Source organism: Tursiops truncatus, chromosome 6 (assembly GCF_011762595.2).
Source record: "Tursiops truncatus isolate mTurTru1 chromosome 6, mTurTru1.mat.Y, whole genome shotgun sequence".
NCBI lineage: Eukaryota > Metazoa > Chordata > Mammalia > Artiodactyla > Delphinidae > Tursiops > Tursiops truncatus.
The window spans coordinates 96,943,176-96,964,164 of NC_047039.1; the positions used below are offsets into that span (position 1 = coordinate 96,943,176).

The 20,989-nt window shown below is 42.8% G+C and overlaps 1 long non-coding RNA gene across 3 annotated transcripts in view; it reads left to right on the forward strand.

The window, feature by feature from the left end:
- Positions 1-11,351, forward strand: part of LOC109551961 (uncharacterized) — a 201,988-nt gene extending 190,637 nt beyond the window's left edge. For 2 of the 3 annotated variants that reach the window (XR_012332650.1, XR_002178665.3), the window contains one exon: positions 9,886-11,351. This is a non-coding gene — a long non-coding RNA (uncharacterized lncRNA). The remainder of the gene's footprint in view (positions 1-9,885) is intronic. The other variant, XR_012332651.1, reaches the window with a different exon arrangement.
- Positions 11,352-20,989: the final 9,638 nt, after the last annotated feature.

Sequence of the window (20,989 nt, forward strand, 5' to 3'; positions counted from 1 at the left end):
TACCACGTAGCACTATCACGTCTGGAAGGAGTTGAGACTTGAGTACACAAGGAAATGGGCTCACCATGCAGGAAGAAGAGGAAAAGGAATATACTTTGGGGACGGGGACTTAGAGCCTTGGGAGGAACGTGCTGACCATGAACATGTCCTTGTTAATATTCAGTTCTGAGTTGAGACTTCGCGCCGGCCGTCCTTTGCATAGGTGGTTTTTGGGTCTAGCTAGAAAGAATTGGGCTTTGAATCAATACTCAATGATTGTAGCAGATTTGCCTGTCTCGTGTGTTTTTGCTATTCCTTCTTTATGAAAAAAAATCAATGTCTGCTGTCTATGAAAAAAAATCAATGTCTGCTGTAAGTTGAAAAAGGACGATCTGTTACTTGTTATATTTAGCATCACGAGGGAGGAGAACTGCAATATTTGCTCTCCATAAATTAGTAAAGAAAAAGATATTTTCCACCCACCCCACCCATTCCATGGCTTTCCACTGACTGCTGCATATATGGATATCCTGCCATATATCTCTGGAGAAATGGAGAGCTGAGATGCAAGGACAGGCCCATGAATGGGCCCATTGACTCAGTTATTCTTCAAAGAGCAGGCACGATTGCTTTTGGAGGCGGGGGGGTCATTCCTGTCGCTGTGAATGAATTGCTGGGGCACAGCTAGTGAATGGGCTTCACCCAGTAATTCCTGGTTGATTCCTATTTGGGCCAGTGAGGAGGTGGGCAGCATCAGCTGTAACCCTAGGATCCAAAAGCAACTCTCCAAGCTGGGATGCCTTCCAATCATGCCCTGCTGATGGAGCCTAGGGGGGAAATGTAGGGATGATCCCTCTAGGTACTAGTGGAGGAGGAGAGGAAAAAGAAGGAAATGGTTTCCATGAGTTATTGCTAGGGGTTTAGAGAAATAAAAGCATAGTTTAAGGGGGGAGATGGAAGGACCTCCATAGGTGCCACTCCCATTGCTCTTGGGATAAAGTTCAAATTGCCTAATGTGACCGACTCCATCTGGCATAAACAAGTCCCTGGCTTCTCTCTAGCCTCTTTCTGGGGTACTCTTATCTTCTCCAGCCAGGCTGACCACCATCTTTTAGTCCCTCTAATCCTCGAGGTCTTTGAAAATGCTATTCCCTCGTCCTAGAAAGGTTTGCCCCCAATCCTACTCCTGGATAACTTCTACTCATCCTTAGGGTGTAGTTGGATCATAACTTCTCTGACCTCCCAGACTAGGTTAGATTCCTGTCACATGTTTCCATAGTAACCCAGTCTTTTTCACTGTGGTTATTCCAACTGCCATTCCATAGCTATGTTTCACATCTGTGAGCTCAGATGAAAGCTAGGACATGACTGCCTTGGTCATTCCTGTATTCCCAGTACCTAACCCAGCAACTGGCCCCTGGTAGGTATGGCTGAACGCAGTACTCAAGAGTAACTAATGAGGGAGAGAAAGAGTGAAGGAAGGAAGGAGGGGAGAAAGAAAGGAGGGAAGGGAGAAGGAGGCAGGAAAGAAAAGAAAGAAGGAAAAAGAGAAGTTCATATAAAAAAACATTATCAATCATCAGGTTTAACTTCTGAGCTTATCTATAAGTCAGTGGGAGAACTGAAGGCTAACATCTAGACCTCCTGAATCTGAAGCTGATAAAGTAAACAGACAAATAAACACAATAAATCTAGAGAGAGTATTCAGAAAGAGGCCAACTCTCCCCATAACTCGGAGGGAGAATTGAGTTTGTTATGTTTCAGTGTGAGTCAGTGCCTTGGGGTATTCTATCAAGTAGCCACGTGTTCTTTCTCCTGCCATTATTGAGAGAATGATTAGGGCCATTGCATTTGTAAAGCAGAAACTTTACGCCAATGGCTGTGAGTAGTACGTAAAGTACATTTCCTCATTTATCCTCAAAAACCACACTTGGAGGGACTTCCCTGGTGGTGCAATGGTTAAGAGGCCGCCTGCCAATGCAGGGGACATGGGTTCAAGCCCTGGCTGGGGAGGATCCCACATGCTGCGGAGCAACTAAGCCCATGCGCCACAACTACTGAGCCTGCACTCTAGAGCCCGTGAGCCACAACTACTGAAGCTTGCGTGCCTAGAGCCCCTGCTCTGAAACAAAAGAAGTCACTGCAATGAGAAGTCTGCTCACCACAACAGAGTAGCCCCCCGCTCGACACAACTATAGAAACCCTGTGTGCAGCAATAAAGACCCAGTGCAACCAAAAATAAATAAATTTATTTAAAAACACACACACACACACACACACACACACACACTCTCTCTCTCTCTCTCTCTCTTTCTCTCTCTGAGATAAGGATTGATCCCTAGTGGTGATGGAGAAATTGAGCCTCAGAACCTCAGGGTCTATTAGGAAAAACCACACTCCCCTGGGCACCTGGAAAACTTACTCATTTATCCCCTCTCTGATCCCCCACCTTCCTGATGACTCTTACTTGTACTTCACATGTTACTTTCTCTGGGGAGGTTTGCCTTACTGTCTTCCCTCACTGGGTCAAAGCCTCTCTTAAGGGCCTCCATCTCTTCTTTTTTGTACCTGTAATAATTCTAACTGAGCATCTTGTGTGTGTGTGTGGTACGCGGGCCTCTCACTGCTGTGGCCTCTCCTGTTGCGGAGCACAGGCTCCGGACGCGCAGGCCCAGCGGCCATGGCTCACGGGCCCAGCCGCTCTGCGGCATATGGGATCCTCCCGGACCGGGGCACGAACCCGTGTCCCCTGCATCGGCAGGCGGACTCTCAACCACTGTGCCACCAGGGAAGCCCTAACTGAGCATTTTTGAGTGATCGGTTGACGACTACATCAAGACAAGGCACGTGCCTGGTTTGGATCGCCCTTGTTTCCCCAGCCCCTGAACAGTCCCTGACACATGATATGTTGCCACTAACTCCTTATAAGCGAATGAGTTGGATCCTTTTTATGAGTACATACTGTATTTTGAATCCTGTGCTGGTCTCTGGATACAAAGAAAATGAGTACATGTCTATTGCTGTAAAGAAGCTCGTAGTCACATGGGGGGCAAGTACTACTTTAAAAAATAAGAGAATGGAAGTGTTATTGGTAATAGGGAGCCCAGGGGAGTCCCTGGGTGGGGAGAGGGTAGAGTTAGTTAGTTTCATGAGAGGATAGGAAACATTCAGAAATATTTACAGGAGGAGAGGAAGCTTGGTGGGAGCCCCCCAAGGTGAGAAGGCTTTTGTCAGGTGAGCAGGAGCTAAGGTGTGGTTAAGGTGAAGGAAGTGCGGATGGAGGGAGCCATATGTCCAGAGGAAAAAGAAAAGGAGGGAGGAAATTGCATTATGTGTTCGGTAATTGCAAATAGATGGGTTTGTCTGGAGCACAGGGCTGGTTCAGAGGCATGGCCAGGATGAGATTGAAGAGGCAGATGTGGCCTAGATCATGAAGTGGTTTTCACGTTTGCCTTGAGAATTTGAACTCCTCACTATAGGTGATAAGAAACACGTGTTGGCAGCAAAGATTCCTTGGAAGAATATTGAATTGCTCATTCATTATCTGAATACACACTCACTGGGTTCTAACACTGCGCCACGCCCTGTACTACAGAAGAACGTGAGTAGAAATGAATAAGAAATATGCCCTCCTCCAAGAAGACTGCTGTTTATTAAATACATAACAGAAGCCAAGCCCTGAAGTCAAAAGACTTCATGCCAACCCAACCTTCACTTGTTTCACAGTAGGAATCTGAGGCCCAGGGAAATTCAGCACTGGCCCCAGGTATGTTAGTGGCAGAGCCAGGACTGGGACCTATGTTTATAATTCCTGTTCTCCTGATCTTGCCACTAAAATTATAGATTCTAACGCTAGGTTCAGCCTCTTGCTTCCCATTTTACGTGCTCCTTGCAGTAATGTGTGTTGGGAAGGGCGGGGGTTTTGAAGCCAGATGGATCTTGGTCCAGATGCGAGCTCTACCACTGACTTACTCCATGACTATGAAAAGTTCCTCCCTGGGTTTCAATGTCCTGTCAAATGGGGTGGAAGATATCGCTCTAGTAGGTTTCTAATGAGTGTAACTAAGTTGGCACCTGTGGAGTATCCAGCACAGGGTGCAACAACATGTGATACAACTGAATCTATGTTAATGCTCCAGACCCCTTGCTGGAAGACAGAAGGAAGGTACACCTTCCAGTATCACCAGGATACCCCAGGGTACATCCCAAAGGATGTGAACTGTTTTCGCTCTCTCCCTCCTTGCAACAAGGATTTATCTCTTATGTCTGTGCCTGTCCATCTGAGGGGGAGAATTGGTTGGAAACACTTTCGTAAACTAGAAAGACTGGCTGGGATTCAAAACATGTCTCTCTGGAGTCTCCATGTCAGCAGGCTTCTCTATTCACCAGTTGAGCGGACAGTTACCGTTCTGGGTAGGTAAAGCAATTTCATTATTCATCTGCCCATAAAACTCTGTCCTCCCTTGTCAGGACTGAGAGGTTAGTTTTATGATATGAGGGCAGAGGCTACTCTTCAGTCTCTAGTTTCAAAGAGCAGCTTTTCTTAGAAAATGGTAGGAACAGGCCTGCCTGTTCGTGGAAGGACACGTTGCTGAAATAGTGGGGCTTTGTGAGTCCCTGAAGGAATGGAGGCGGCTGAATTTCCAGGCTTGGACTTGGCTGAAGGAATTTCTGACAGACACATTCCCTCAATGGTAACTTTGGACTCACTAGAGCTTTGGGAGCAAAATAAAGCATGTTTTGCATTTGGGGAATAAAAACCATGCCCTTCCTTCTGTCCTCCTTTCCTCCCTCTTAATAACTAAAAATAAAAACAAAAAACTTTACTACGGCTATATGTACAGAAAGACATGCACCTACGTTCTACATTTTCAGTGGAAAAGAACAAGATTCAGACACTTCTCCAGATGTCTCCAACCCTATAGCTTTCTAGAATTATAGAATTTTTTCAAAATTTGAGAAGTTTCCTTGATCCGATGTTCTCAGTGTAGAGACACAAGTGAGATCTTCTATTGTTTTTCTTTTCATTTTCCTCTAAAATTCACTTTTAAGTACTCCCATGAGTTGTTTTTTTTTTTTTTTGATAAAATTTTGACCTGCCTAACTCCTATGATGAGACACTTCAGACACTGTATATTACAAGTGAGTGAGGCCATGGCATTGGCTGGGATGAAAATAAAGACCATGAAGTAACGAATAATTTCCTACTTATTCAAGGAAGATGTGCAGAGTGCCTGCCCTGTGGCGTATACAGTGCTGGGAGCTGAAATTACAGCAGAGAAAAAGAAAAGACACGAACCTTTCCCATACAGAGCTATCCTCCTGTAAATTTTTGGCAGAATTCATGAATTTGGGTAGTTTTTAAATATTAAGACTTTATTTTGTTAGAGCCATTTAAATTAAGAAGAAGGTACAGGGACCTCCCTGTTGGCGCAGTGGTTAAGAATCCGCCTGCCAAGGCAGGGGACGTGGGTTTGAGCCCTGGTTCCGGAAGATCCCACATGCCACGGAGCAGCTAAGCCCGTGTGCCACAACTACTAAGCCTGCGCTCTAGAGCCTGCGAGCCACAACTCCTGAGCCCACACGCCGCAACTACTGAAGCCTGCACACCTAGAGTCCATGCTCCACAACGAGAGAAACCTGCACACCGCAACGAAGAGTAGCCCCCGCTCACAGCAATTAGAGAAAGCCCGTGCGCAGCAGCAAAGACTCAATGCAGCCAAAAATAAATAAATAAATTTAAAGAAAAGAGGAAGGTACAGAGAGTTCCCATGTACTCCCTGACACCATACATGTATAGCCTCCTCTATCGTCAACATCTCCCATCACAGTGGTACAGTTATTACAACTGATGACCCTACATCAACACATCATAATCACCCAACGTCCATAGTTTACATTAGGGTTCACTCTTGGGCTTGTACGTTCTATGGGTTTAGACAAATTCATAATGATAGGTAGCCATCATTATATGATCATACAGAGTATTTTTTACTGTCCTAAATATCTTCTATGCTCGGCCTATTCATCCCTCTCTCTTGGGTATATAATAAATGCTCAATTAAATTTTGTTGATGTAATTCGCTAAAGCCAAAAGACAATGAAATTTTGTGATATAGGTAGAGTTGGGTTTGCTTTTGGATGTGTGACTCTCCCAAAGCAATTAGTTTCGAGAGGTGTTGTTTCCAACAAAGACCTTAAAAAATATTACACAGCTTATGGTAATTTGGGAAAACTTTACTCATTCTTCTAATTCATCTCCCCTGAGGACTATTTCCCTCACACTTCCACTTTCTTCACTGGTGTGGAATTTGGTCAGAGAGACAGAGTACTTTCCCTTTAAAGGATACCCTAAGCCAAGTCTTTGAGTTTGCGATTGAGCACATGATTTCTTAGGAGGTTATAGACAAGAGAATTATGGTATTGGGAAGTCAGGCACTCAAGCAACAGGGATTCAGTTTAAATGAATTGATAACTGGGATCCCTTGAAACTTGTTATCTTTTAGACTTCCCCTGGCTTCTGTGACTAGAGGTAGATAGATGGTGACTCTCAATATCATCTTCCTTCCTTTCTTCTCAATCCCACCTTCACTGGTTCAGTGATCACATAGCCGATTCCTTCATTAATCAAAGATTTAGGGCTTCCCTGGTGGCGCAGTGGTTGAGAGTCCGCCTGCCAATGCAGGGGACACGGGTTCGTGCCTCGGTCCGGGAAGATCCCACATGCCGCGGAGTGGCTGCCATGGCCGCTGGGCCTGCACGTCCAGAGCTTGTGCTCCGCAACGGGAGAGGCCACAGCAGTGAGAGGCCCGCGTACCGCAAAAAAAAAAAAAAAAGATTTACTGTGCTTACACTATACATTAAGCACTATGCTAAGTGCTAAGGATTTAGATATGAATAAATTGTCATCCCTCTCTTATGAATGCTGTCTTCCAGTGGAGGATTACATAAGGAGGCAAGAAATTTCAATAGATTATGGCAGATGGGATGGTGGTGCAGAAACAGGGCTGGACCACAAAGCAAGGCTTCTATCTCCTTTAGGAGCCAGAGAGCACAGAAGATGAGCTGTCTGAGCTGAGGCCTGAAGGACAAATAAATGTCAGCTAGGCAAAGTGGAGGTGAGGTTTGGGGTGCGTTTTAGCCAGAGGCAACAGCATACAGAGACCTGGGGATTAGCAAGAGCATGGTAATTACAGGAGATAGCGAAGAGTGGATGAAGCCTGGTGTGTAAAGTTGGATGTGGATGTAGCAAGAGCCGAGGTTGGAAAAACATACAGAAGGCCAATCTTGGCAGCCTTGTCAGTTCCCTAAGTAATTGGAACTAGTACAGTGCTGGGAACATTGGGACATCTTTGTTGAAAGGCTGAATGGATCAATGAACTTTATTCTGAGGGCAACGAGGAGTCCTTAGTTGATTTTGAATCACCTTCTGATTTTTGTTAGGTGATCACTTGACTGAGGCAAACAAATGATTCGCCCAGTGTGGAAACTTGACCCAACAAGAACAGTCTTTCTCCATGTTTTGCAGTCAGTGGGACTCTGGGGAATGAGGAGAAGGAGACAGATAGAAGGGGATTCATCCTTGGGAGGAGGCTAAATAAGGCAGGTCTATGCCAAAGCAGAAGAAATGCAGAGACCATCAAGTCACAGGTAAACAACTGAATGGAACACGTGTGGTTTAAGCTTTCAGAGAATGGAGCTCTAGTCCTGTCTCTGTCCCTTACCATCTATGGACTTTTTAAGACCCAGTTTCTTCTTGTGGAAAATAGGTCATAACATCCTGGCACACGGCTGTTGTCACTATGTAATGCCTTCATATATAATGTCTATATACAATGCATATATAATGCCTTGTACAGTGTCCATACTTCTGTTTGGCTACTCAGAACAGATCATTTAAGGTAAGGAGCCATCACATAATTTGGGTATTTTGTAAAATATCACTAAGAATAATTCTATCGACTGAGTGCTTATACTGTTTCAGGCACTGTTCTAAGGATTTGCAGTGAGAATTGATTTAATCCTTCCAAAGACCCTTTGAGATAGGGAATTCTATTATCCTTATTTTACAAAGGAGAAAATGGAAGTACAGAGGGAGATCTAAGTTCACATGAGACTGTATTGCCAGAAGTGACAGAGCTGGGAATCAAACCCAGGCTGTCTGCTCCAGAGCACAGATTGAAATGCTTTCTTATACTATATTAAAAAAAAAAAACAAAAAACACAAAACAGACATATTATAAATATCAAAACGCCACATGTGAAGTTTTTGGATCGGGCAACCCTGATCTGATGCTACATGGGATTATAAACTAAAGTCTCAAGGAAGTTGTCTTTTGGAACAATCTTAAATCATCTTATTTAGCATCCTAATACTCAGATCAGAAATAGTCCTATTTTGTGTAGATTGCTAGACAATTAAACTACTGTTTTGCCTAAGCCTGTGTTTGAGTCACACAGGTTTATCTGGAATAAGTCGTGGCACTGCAGAAACATTTTTTATTATCTAGCTAAGAATCACCTTCTATAGACAAAGAAAAACAGGGCTCTGTTTGATGTGAAGAGACGTGGCAAAGTGTCTGGGATCTGTTCATGGAAATGATTTCGTAACAGAAAATATATCTGGGGCAATGGAGTTTGGTAAGTAGGAAAGGATATTCAGGTTTGAGGTAGTTTTCATCACTGAACTCATTAGACAGTTTGGTTGTATTTAACAGAAATAATCAAACTTGTTTAGATAATTAAAGGACTTTACTGATGGTCATATCCAAAAGTCAGAGGTAAGGCCAGGGTTTCTGTAGCCAGAGCTCAATATTATGAGCAAAGGTCTATTTTCTGTCTGTTTCTTCACTCTGCTTTCTACCTGTTTGTTACCATCTTAGCATATAAGATGGATATAAGATAGCAGCCAGACGCTCTAGGTCTGCAAGTTCATTTATAAGTGGGGACAGGAAGAACTTCACTCTCATTAGGGCTCCTTAAAATGTGAGAAAGCTTCACTCCCAGAAGCTTCATTCTCAGCTTATGTCTCCTTGCATCTCATTGGCTTAAATGGTGTCACATGACCATTTCTAAACCAACTGTGCTGCCTGGTAGATGGGCTTCACGGATTAGCATACACCAATCAAAGTCTACCTCTGGAGTCGGAGGTGAGTCAGTCCTACCCAAAATGCATAGCTAAGAATGGCAGAGTTGGTTCTCCAAAGGAAATTTGTGGAACTGTTACCCTCAAGAAAGAGAAATGGGTGGTAAATGGTAAACCAAGTTATACACAGTCATCTCTGTCTAGGAGAGAGTCTAAGCTTGCAAGTTCAAAGCACTGTCTTAAAGCAGGTTATGGAAATCCAAACATTTACACTAAGAAGGAAGTTTTCATCAATTGGATTATAAAATCTGGGTTCACTCAGCATGATTGGATCATCTGGCCCATAGCTGTCTGGAGGTCATTCTCAGAGCTCAGAGGAATATTAAAGTGGGAATGTTTTATTTCCCAGGGAAACTGATCTGGGAGAGAAGTCGCCTTGTCTAAGCCCCCCAAGGTGATAAACCAAAGCAGGCATGAGAATAACACTCTTCCTTGCTGTCTTAAGAAAGCACACAGAGATTAAGTGAGGTTTCAACTAGTCATGACAAGCGCCAAACTATTCAAGAGATTTTACCCAAACAATTTAGCTAATTCCCCTGATTATTTCAAACATTAACTCACAATAAGGCAGGACAAGAGTTAAGTAGAGGTACACACATGCACTTTAGACAGGCCTGTGAGTGGGAGCATGTTGTGTTCTTATTTATTTACAGGGCTTAGTATCCAAGGGACATGCTGTATAGCCATTTATCAAAACTGGGGCTTGAGTTTGACTCTGGTTTAAGTTTTCCATGATCTGCTCACAATATTTCTTCCTTTAGGCAGTTCTTCCATCTGGCCGATCCCAAGTTAATGTTCATGTAATTCATCATTTTTAGAAGCTACCTCCCAACATGTTGGGCCCAGCTCAACCAGTCACAGCTTTTTATGAGACATCATTCAACTGTCTTAGCATCTCAGAAGGAAGAACTCCACAATTATCTTTTATGGAAAGACTTTGAACACACATTTTGAAGTTGCATGCCCAGGACTTTATGTGCAGAAGAATCAAGGTATCGTATTAACCAATGTCCTTGGCAAGTCCCTAGGACTAAATTTCAAGCTACAAGATGTTTATTGTTCATCTCAAAGGTCAGCTTTGACCGCATTTATTAAATTGCAAACTTGCTTGTCTTTTGTCATCAGAAGATGGTATGAATTAAGGCTTTCTTGCTCTGGTCACAGTGCAGATGAGAGCTGAAAAACAGCTAAAGGAATTGAAGTGACCGAGAACATTGAATCAAAAAAACATAATAAACACTCATTGCTCTTGGGAGTCCCCACACTATTTGAGACAACACAGAAATGTACTATTTTTTTAAATATAAGGTGGACTAAGTATCAACCCCTTCCTTAAAATAAATAAAGCTGTAAGAAGATAACCTCCCACACCACTGAGCTTGCCTCCTCCAGTTCCCACCATCCCGATCTGTTCTTATCACTTTTGCAATCAAACAGTTTCAATGGGTTTTCACTGCCTTGGTTACCAAGTTCGAATGCCTTAAAAGATGTGCAAAGCCTCCATCTAGCCCCATCTCCTGCTATTCTTCAAGCTCCCATTTTATCACCAAATAAATAATGAGTTAATTTTCTATTACATGCTATGTATCTAGTCACAAACCTAAGCTTTTTGCAAATACTGCTTCTTTGGCCTGAAATGACCTCCCCTACTTACCTAAATAATGGCATCACCTTTCATGATTTAGCTTAAATATTGAAACTCTTGGGAAGGGTGAATTTCATGGTAAGTGAATTATATTTTAATAAACACCTTATTCAAATTGACAAAACCTTGAGAACTCTTTTCTAACAAATTCTCCTCTCTTACCTAACTCTACCACACACAGATACCTGCAAGCAGATATCAACACACACACACACACACACACACACACACACACACACGCGTGCGCGCACACACGATACCAGGTTAGAGACCCATACTTATATACCTTATATAATAGCTTATATACCATAGCTTATATACCTATCTATCTCCTGTATTTATGGAGTTACTTGTTTATTTTCCATCTAGATTTGGGGTCTCCAGTATGGTAGCCATTAATGACATGAGGATGTTGAGCACTTGAAATGTGGTTCAAACTGAGATGTCCTGGAAAGGTAACAATCACACAGTACAGAGTCTTGTTATAAAAAAAAAATTGTAAAATGTCTTATTCATAACTGTGTAATGATTACATGTTGAAATTAAAATATTGTGGATACATTGGTCAAATAAAAAGACTAGAATTAATTTCATCCCTTTTTTTAAGCCTGTTTAAATGCATCTACTTGAAAATTTAAAATGATGTTTGTGGCTCACATTATTTCATTTGGACAGCACTGATCTAGACTGTGAGCTCCTTGAAGGTAGGAATACGTCCTGTTGGTCTCTGCAAGAATCGGGCCCATGGTAGGCACTCAAGAATACATCTCTGCATAAGGTGAGTGAATGAATGTAATTAAGTCCCGAACCGAGAACACTGAGACCACGGGGGAGAAGACATGCAAGGCAATCTGTACAACGGAGGGAAGACTTAAGCCTTGAAGCTGGGAGGGATTTCAGCAATACAGAAGAGATTGTAGGGTGACTTTCCCAAGTCACTTCCTCCTTCCGAACTTAGGTTTCCCATATAAAAATAAAAGGGCAGGGCGAAATGGGCTTTGATGCCAGTCCATTAAGAATCTGTGGTAAAGATGGTATCCACCAACTAATGTGACCACTCCAGTTGGACTGCACATTGCCAATTAACTCCCTATGTGTGTAGAGGGTCCAGGCATGCCTGGGGTTTCTTTTAAGAATTTTCATATACTTGTGTGTTTTGTGCCTGTCTCAGTCGATCAGTAACCAATGTTGAAGTTGGACAGGCCTCTGTGGTTCTTATTAATGATTGTAGGATGCCCTTCAGCAGTAACCACCGTGAAACTTTGAAAAAATAGTGGTGTGGAGTGTTGTGCCGGAGGGGTGCGGGGTAGAGTAAGGGCCTGGGGTTCTGTTTTTATTGGGGTCAAGGCTGGAGGCCTAGGGTTTCAGGGCTCATTCTTTATTGGTGAATTTAAAACATAAAAGCGGGAATTTAAACCATGAGAGAAAAAAAAAAAAAAAAAAAACAAGTAGCCCAAATGAGCTCTAAAGCAATAGAACCTCGGGAGGGGGGGGGGGGCAGGTGACCGGACTGTTTATCTAGTCCTGTGGCTGGCAGAGGTTTACTTGAGGTAGCCTGCTTTGAAGTGGATGCCTCTTTGAAGTGGATGCCTCAGCAATCAAAGCTTAAGTCGGGCCTTACATTCCAAAGAAGGGAAAACCCAACTGTCTGGGCTCACGCTACAGAGTGGTTGGTTCAGCTGATGAGCTGGACAGATCAACCTAAGGTCTGCTCTACCTGAAACATCATGTCCCTGGTCTCAATTCACGAAAGGCTCTGTAAGCTGTTCTTTGTGCTTCTGGTTAGGCCTTCAGTGGACATCTGACCCAAGGCAGCCACTGACAGATGACCTAGAGGTAATGTATTCTAAATAATCCATTCAGACAGACTACCTCTAACATTCAGATCTGAAAGTACAACAGAAAAATAGGATAGCTATTTGCAAAAGAAATCTCGCCCAACCATAAATATAAATATAAATGTATATGACATGTGTTATAGAAACAGTACTATTATTTAGTGGCCTTGACTAAAAGTTTGCGCTGTGTTAGGCTGTGCGAGCTCTTTGCATTGTCTCAGTCAGACTCCTCAAGAACAAAGTTTGCACTGTTGTTTTACACTCCTCGTTGACATGATTGGCTCAGGAAGTGGAAGCAACTTGGCCAAGTAGTAGAGGAAGAATTAGAACCTGCATCTGTTTTGTCTTTGCCACGATGTGATGCTCTCTTTAGTGTCCCCGGGTGTAAATCTGGTCCATGCTGTCCTGCTGCTGACTTGATAAATTGATCCTTCAGGGGGAAATGACATACACACAAAAACCTCCAACTCATTTGAGAAAACAGAAGCTTGGAACCCTGAGTTTCTGCTGAGTATCACCCTCAGCACGTAATTGGAACTAGCACTGTGGTCCCATGAATGCCAGCCCCGTCATCCACGTGTCCTCATGAAGCCAGCTCTTCAAGGATCACCTGAGGTCTGACCCTTATTATAAGAAGGAGCCTCTCTGCTCAGCCCTTCAGGCTGGCTGAAACAGCCCCTTCTCCCTGAGATCCAGCAAATTTATCTCAACCTTTATTTTTCATTTTGATGGCCTCATACAGACTGACTTTTGTGAATTGACACAGATAAAAGAAAACAAAAACCTGGTTCTGAACCACATGTCTGAGTCCGTAAACCAGACCCTTTCCCGAATGTGTGGAAAATATAACTGCTGGTTTTTTCCTTCCTCTTAGACTGTTAGTACAAGGTCCTTCTTTTAGAACGGACAGGAGTCTATGGGGAGCTTTCGTTTTTTCTCCCTGACTCTACTTTTTTTCCAGATTATAATTTATATCTGAAAACATTTCCTATGGTTTAGAGATATTTTTAGAAGTAGGAGGGTGGCCTCAGGCAAAATATGAAATACTCTGAGTTTTTTTAGAAAATGGAAGTTTTTTAGAAACTTCCAACTTCTCAGTTTCTATCCTTAGATTCCAATCTGGATCTTGCCCTCCCTCTTGCCCTTCCCACTATCCCAGCAAGTTATCCTTGTCCCCTGCTTAATGCTCTCGGCAAAGGATAGAATAGGAGCTGGCAACTCTGATATCTGTCATTGATAAGTCACCTCCTTCCAGAGATCACAATTTCATTCTCACGGAAGGCTTTTGCGCCTTAAATCAGAGAAACAGCAATTTCCAGGTTGAGAGTGTCGGGGAGGAAGACGTTTTCCCCTACCCTTTTAGCTTCTTCTGGCTGGCCTAAGAATTAAATTGACGTGAGGCAAAATTAACAGCAGAAAGTCACACAAAAATTTAATCACATGTATAGGCAGCAGAGACCCAGAAGAATGGAGTACTTGCCAAACGTCTGAAACCCTCACCTTAAATACCATCTTCAGCTAAAGACAAAAGGGGATGTTGGGGGTAAAGGTTTGGGACTTCAAAGGGGAGGAAGGCTATTCACATGGAGATGGATAAGTAAATGCTTGGTAAATGAATGTTTGCTGGGTCCGTGCAGAGACAATGGGACGCAGAGAGGAATGTTAACAAACAGGCTTTGCAAGGGTCCTCCCTGTCTCCCCACCTAGTTCACACTACACTTATCCACGGGAATAGTTCCCTTCCTGGAACAGGTCCCCGATCCACATTCTTTAGGCAGCTAGGGGGAGGTAAAAAGAAAGACTTCCGTTTCTTAAAAACAATCAGCCTGAATTAACCCTCATGCCACAGAGACACATTTTGGGGTGGAAAATTTTGTTCCCCTACAAGACTGTCATGTGTGGATTGTACACTTGGGAAGGAGGGAGGAGGGGTGGCACTGCAATGTTATTTTATAGGCAGCTTCCTACCTCATCTGTAAGCACAGAAAGGCAGAGGAGACCCTTATTGTATATCTCTATCAGAAGGTGGGATTTTAGCGCTGAGGAGATCTTAGGTCAATGCTCTAGTTAATCTGTAATGTTCATTATACAACACCCCTGACAAAGGACCATCAAGCCTCTATTGGTATACCTCTGGTAGTGGGGAGCTCACTTCTTTAGGAAGCTTGCTGTTATTATCTTGTGCTTCTCACCCTGAAGCACATTCTTAGAGTCCATTGAGTGCTAGGAGGATCTCAAGTCCTTTGGAGAAATCCAGTGCTGCGTGTTTGCCCGTCAGACCGATCATCCTACAGGCCAAGGTCATCACGTCTGGTGCAAAACTAAATAGTGCAAAGGCAATATGGGGTTCACAGGTATTTTCACCCACACTTGGTAGGAGGAGAGGGGATTTGGGAGATCTGGTTTCTGTAACCAAGCAAACAGCTTGTTTGCCTGCGGCACAGAAAGCCCAACTCAGACAGCAGGAGTTTGCAGCAAGGTAAGGATTTATTGCGGGGCACCCAGCAAGGGAGCAGACGACAAGCCTCAGATGCACTCCAACCTGGCCTTTGAGTTCATTTTTTTTTTTAAGGGGAAGAACAAAGAGGCTGGGATTAATCATCGTTTCGTGACATTTCTGTGATATTTCTTATCGGGAGTCAGGGTGTCTCTGGTTTAGAATTCTCTGGCCAGGTGGTCCACAGCTTGGGGGTCTGTGAGCTCATCGTGCCCTAGAGAAACAACCTGAGTTTCAACAGTAATGTTGATAGACAACAGCGATCTTAGTCGTCTGACTCTGGCTGGTAAGTATTCAGTTAGCACAGGATTGAGGTCAGAGGAGACAAGAAAGGGAACAAAGTTTTGGACAGAGAGATTTAATCATAAACTTGGTAAGGGAACTCGGTTTTAGGGGGACTCTTAAAGGGGGACAGTTTCATTTCAAAGACAGTTCCAAAACAAAATTACTACGATTTATGTCAAAGAGTGTTCTGCCTATGCTCTCTTTGAGGATTTTTGTGGTTTCAGGTCTTACATTTTGGTCTTCAATCTATTTTGAGTTTATTTTTGTAATGGTGTGAGGGAGTGTTCTAATTTCATTCTTTTACATGTAGCTGTCCAGTTTTCCCAGCACCACTTAGTGAAGAGATTGTCTTTTCTCCCTTGTATATTCTTGCCTCCTTTGTCATAGATTAATTGACCACAGTTGTGTGGTGTCTCTAAAGCAAAAGAAACAAGCAAAAATAAGCAAATGGGACCTAATTAAACTTAACAGCTTTTGCACAGCAAAGGAAAACATCGTCACAATGAAAAGACAACCTACTGAATGGAGAAAATATTTGCAAATGATATGACTGACAAAGGGTTAATATCCAAAATATATAAACAGCTCATACAACTCAATATCAAAAAAACAAACAACCCAATCAAAAACTGGGCAGAATACCTGAATAGACATTTTTCCAAAGAAGACACACAGTTGGCTAACAGGCCCATGAAAAGATGCTCAATATCACTAATTACTAGAAAAATGCAAATCACAACAACAGTGAGGTATCACCTCACATCTGTCAGTTGACTGTCACCAAAAAGCCTACAAGAAATGTTGGATAGGATGTAGACAAAAGGGAACCCTTTCGCACTGTTGGTGGGAATGTAAATTGGTGCAGCCACTATGGAAAACAGGATGGAGATTCCTCAGAAAATTAAGACTAGAGCTACCATATGACCCAGCACTTCCATTCCTAGAATATATATCTGGAAAAAATGAAAACACTAATTAGAAAAAATCCAACGTTCATAGCCAAGATATGAAAGCAACTCACACTGTCTATCAGCAGAGGAATGGATAAAGAAGATGTGGTATATACATACAATGGAATATTATTCAACCATAAATAGAGTGAAATTCTGTCACTTGCAGCAATGTGGTTGGACCTAAAGAATATTATACTTAGTGAAGTAATTCAGACAAACACTGTATGATATCACATGTGGAATCTAAAGAATAAACCAAAAAGTGTATACAGCAAAATAAAAATAGACTCACAGATACAGAAAACAAACTAGTGGTTTCCAGTGGGGAGAAGGAAGGGGAGAGGAGCAGGGTAAGGGTATGGGATTAAGAGACACAAATTACGCTGCATAAAATAGATAAGCAACAGGACACATTATACAGCACAGGGAATTATAGCCATTAGTTTATAATAACTTTTTTTTTTTTTGCGGTACGCAGGCCGCTCACTGTCGTGGCCTCTCCCGTTGCGGAGCACAGGCTCCGGACGCGCAGGCTCAGCGGCCATGGCTCACGGGCCCAGCCGCTCCGCGGCATGTGGGATCTTCCCGGGCCGGGGCACGAACCTGTGTCCCCTGCATCGGCAGGCAGACTCTCAACCACTGTGCCACCAGGGAAGCCCTAGTTTGTAATAACTTTTAATGCAGTGCAGAATCACTCCGCTATACACATGAAGCTAATATAACATTGTAAATCAGCTGTACCTAATTTTTTTTTTAAAGGCAATTACAGGTGAAATAGCAAAGTTCGATGGTGAGGACACTGCCTCGGGATCCAGAGCACCTGAGTCCACAGCCTGGCTCCACCAGGCTCTCTGCATAAAATTGGCCACTGACTCAACCTCTGTGAGCCTTGGTTTCAGCATCTGTAAAATGAAACTAATGATACCGTTTGCTTCTTAGAGGGATTAAGGGGATTAAATCATCTCATACATGCAAAGTATTGAGAGCACTGCCTTGCACATAGTAAGCACTCGGTAAACTTTTTTTTTTAAGTATTTATTTTTATTTGGTTGCGGCAGGTGGGCTCCTTAGTTGTGGCTTGTGAACTCTTAGTTGTGGCATGCATGTGGGATCTAGTTCCCTGACCAGGGATCGAACCTGGGCCCCCTGCATTGGGAGCGCAGAGTCTTAACCACTGGACAACCAGGGAAGTCCCAACTTTTGTTATTACTACTACTACTATTAGTACTATGGTTTACTCTCATACTGAGGAATCCTAAACCTTCACGTACAAATTGCTTCATGTAGGGATTCAGCACTCGAGTGTTAAATCCTTGCATTTGCAAGGATCTTACTGTGCACTAAGCAGTTAGCCTTCACAGTCCCATTTGCTCCTCTCCAAAACCCTGTTGTCTGGGCACATTTTATTATTCCCCATATTGCAGCTGGGAAACCCAAAGCTCAGAGAGGTCAGATGCTCTTCCCAAGGTCTCAGCTTAAATGTCACATCTTCAGAGAGAGATGCTTCAAACCACCCAATATAAAGCAGCCACCCACTCCTCCTTTACATTTACTCTAAACTTATTGCCTGTATCTTATTTACTATTATCTGCAATTTTTTATATATTTCTATTTATGATTTTGCTTGTTTTCTGCCACCTCCCAGCTAGAATACAAGTTCTCTAAGAACAGGAGCCCTTTCTGTCTCGCCACAGAATCACCCCCTAGCACCTGTTTTGCTGCAGGCCTTTGGTAAACATTTGTGAAAGGGAAAAATGAAGGACACCAGGAGGTATAACAGGATAGAACAGCTATTCTGTGGGAGCACCTGAAGGAGGTGGCTTTGCATTCTAGAGGTGTCCCTGATTTCATGACCTTGGGCAATTGACTTCCTGTCTCTAATTAGTGAAATGAGAATGATTATCTCTACGTCCTCTTTGCTGTGGTGAGGAAAAATGAAATAAAGTTTATAGATCACTTAGCATAGTGCCTGCAAATCATGAGGGCTCAGTAAATATTGGGTCTTACTCATCTGAGGAGACAGGATTTGTGGGGTTTGGTTTAGAATCCTTCCTGCCATGGTATTTGCATATAGAGCAAATTATGAATAATAACTGATGAGCACAGAGAAGTTCAATAAACCAAAAATCAACTTCTTTTTGCTCCATTTAGCTACTTCAACTTTGACAGTTATCTTTTTTATTTTTAATTTTGATTGGGATATAGTTGATTTATAGTGTTATGTAAGTTTCAGGCATACAGCAAAGTGCATCAGTTATACATATACATATATCCACTCTTTTTTAGATTCTTTTCCCATATAGGCCATTACAGAGTATTGAGTAGAGTTCCCTGTGCTATACAGTATGTCCTTATTAGTTATCTATTTCATATGTTGGGATTGACAGTTATCTTTTAATTGGAGAACTGAACAGAACTTTCTCATTATTTTTCTTCCAGACTAAATGTTCCTTTTTAAACGAAGTCTCTCAATTCCACCTCAAAGGCAACCGTTTTATTTCTTTCCACAAGCCCAGGGAATGTATGAAAAGGAATCCTAAGATGTTAAACTTAGTGGAATGGCAGGGAGGGCTTTGAGGTTGCCCAATGTGACTCCTTCCTACGTCCGGGAAACTGAGGCCCAGAAAGGGGAAGGGATCAACCTCAGGATGACACAGTAGGCAAGCCAGGACTTGAGCCCAGGTCTCTTGAGTTCACTTTTTGCCTCATTTCACTGACACTTCTAGAGAAAAACAAAAACCAAAGAAAAACAAATACCCCAAACCGTGTGTCTTCCCCTCATTAACCTTGCATTCTTCGTAACCACTCCCACAGGAAGAAGGATGACAGTTACAGGAATACAGTGATACTTCCCCACTTTAAATTTCCACCCAGGGACTCCTTTTTCTAACATGTTTATGTAAAAGATTAGGCTACGCTTTGCTCTAATTGGCCATTTTTCCACTGAGAAAGAGAGCTGCATCAGTGTTGGATTAGCTCAGACTGAAGCAGGAAGGCCCACTGATAGATGTATGTTTTAATGTGTCAGTATCAATGAAGAAAGAAAACTGTCACTAACTTTTTGTTCCGACCTCACCATTTAGCCACGGATTTTTGAGAGAGGACTTCATTTACTAAACTGCTCAGTGGCGTCAAAACTCGTCTTTTAAGAAGACTTCATGTGACACTCAATCCTTGATTCCCCAATAAAACAACACAGCTGTTCCCTTGCAGCTCGTCTCTCAGCAGGAGCTGCAAAATCATATTTAATCAACTCTGCTTAAAAGCCATCCAGTTTCCCCTAGGGCTCTGGCATGCTTCCCCAGGCCAAGATGGCCGCTGCTGACAGCTCAACAGCAACAGCCCAGGCGGAGTGATCTGCCATTTTGCAGAGCACTTCCTCATGTGCCGGGCCCTCCATTGGGTACCTTATATTCAAGATTTCATTGAATCCACCTTGCAGTCCCCTGAAATAGAGATGATTGTCGTATTTAAAGACAAAGAAACTGAGGCTTAGAAGTGAGTGGATTGGGATTCAGACAAGTACTCTCAACTTCCAAAATCTGAGTGTCTTCCAGTCTTCAGTCTGGCTTTGTATTACATTGACAGGTACCACAGACTTATACAGGGGGATGAGCATGAGTCCATCTGACCAGCATAATCAAACCTGGCAACAAAGAGTCCCTGCCAAATGTTATAGGTCTTAAACTCCCTTAAGCTCAGCTTTGTCTCCCCATGATGACACTTCCTGTTAGAATGTGAATGCCCTTGGGGACTTCCCTGGAGGTCCAGTGGTTAAGACTCTGGGCTTCCACGGCAGGGGCCACTGGATTCGATCCCTGGTCAGTGTAAATGAGATTCCTGCATCCTCCATGCTGTGCCATGCGGCCCAAAAAAAAGAGTGTGAATGCCTTCATGTCATCTTTTATCCAACAATCCTTGATGACTACCGTATACAATTCATTCTCCAAAGTGAGGTGGAGGGATACAGAGATGAAATGGATATAGATCTTGCCTTCAAGAAGCTCAAAGTCTAGGAATAGAGATATAATAGCAACATAAATCATTCTATTGAGAGGTAGACAATGATATCTATTATGAGTGGGCCAAAATATTATATTATGGGAGTCTGAGGAAAAAAAAGTCTATTCCAGCCAAGGCGTAAGATTAGGCTATAGGAAGAGTGCAAGAGTCAGGATAATTAGCACTAGCTGCTGTGACATAAAGCCGCCAAACATAGAGGCTTAACATAACGAGAATGTCTTCCTCATATTCTGTTGGGGTTCCTCAGGGTTCTCTTCTAAGTGGTCACTAAGGACACAGGTGTCTTGCATCATGTGACTGTATCCTTTGACAGCTCTATGTTTCTGGCCATATGACCAAAGAAGAGAGAGAAAGAGTGGAGAATCAATGAAAGGTTGAGAAGCCACTCCTGGAAGTGGCTTAATCCATTTCATTCACATCACAAGGGACAGACTCAGTAGCATGGCCCTAATCCTAACCCTAACTTCAAAGGATCCTGGGAAATATGTTTTATTCTGTTTGCCTTGAACAGCAGAAGTTTCACTGAGCACATAATATTATTTCTGTTACAAAGGATATTGACACAGATACTGTGGAATGGTTTTAATTGAGCAAATTGAGAGACAAGCAGGATGTAGATAGTGT